General features: G+C 31.7%; 1 protein-coding gene across 3 annotated transcripts in view; it reads right to left on the bottom strand.

Moving 5' to 3' along the window:
* Nucleotides 1–1,050, bottom strand: part of LOC106456979 (semaphorin-2A-like) — an 80,316-nt gene that overhangs the window by 9,625 nt on the left and 69,641 nt on the right. The window lies entirely within an intron of this gene.

The following is a 1,050-nucleotide window of genomic DNA, read 5'->3' on the forward strand; positions in this document are numbered from 1 at the left end:
ACTTAATTAAATTAACGAAGATTTTAATTAAATTAGTATCAAATTCTTAATACTATATTTGCCTATTAATATTAATAATTAAATAATTCTAATATTTTTATTGAATATTATCTTAACTATTTTTTATGAAGCTCTTCTAATTAACTTACACAATAAATTTTAAATACATTGGCAAATTATAAAAATTGCTTAATCAAATAACTTATCGGGAAAAAAAGTTTTAAACCAATTACATAATAACGTAATTTAATGTCATGAACTATTTACATTTAGTTTATCATGTTTATATACATGTCAAAAAAATTTAGAAAAATTATTATTTTTCTAAAACTTTTTTGGTAGATTATTCAATGTGTAAATAAACAATTGTTTTTCATTTTCAGATCCTGTTTTCTTCACCCATCATTATGGCTACTAAGAAAATAAAAGTAGATGCTGAGTGTCACCTTTTCGATGAAGAATGGGGAGAAAAGTACTTCTTTGTGGAAACAAACAACCAGAAAGCTAGTTGCATGATATGCAACGAAAGTGTTGTCGTTTTGAAAGAGTACAATCTTCGGCGTCACTATGAAACAAAACATCTGTCAACATATTCGAAGTTTTCTGGAAAGTTGCATTCTGAGAAATTTGAGCTCATGAAACGTACTTTAGAATCTCAAAAGAATCTCTTCACGAGAATGTTTGCTGAAAATGAATCTGTCACTCGTACAAGTTACAAAATAGTACATAGGATGGCAGAGCGAGGAAAACCGTTTACTGACAGCAACTTCATCAAAGAGTGTATGATGGAAGCAGCAAATGACTTGTGTCCTGAGAAAGCCGATTTGTTTGGAAGTATCAGTTGTGTGGAGAACAGAAGAACTTGGAGAGAACATAGTGTTACAGATACGCGAGAAAGCTAGGAACTTCTTGTGGTATTCTCTGTTGCTGGATGAGTCTACAGATCTCTCGAGTACGTCACAACTTCTCATGTTCATTCGTGGTGTTAATTTGGACTTTCAGATCCCGGAAGAGTTGGCATCCATTTGCAGCACGCTCGGAACAAGAACT

This window comes from Limulus polyphemus, unplaced genomic scaffold (genome assembly GCF_000517525.1).
Source record: "Limulus polyphemus unplaced genomic scaffold, Limulus_polyphemus-2.1.2 Scaffold277, whole genome shotgun sequence".
Lineage (NCBI taxonomy): Eukaryota > Metazoa > Arthropoda > Merostomata > Xiphosura > Limulidae > Limulus > Limulus polyphemus.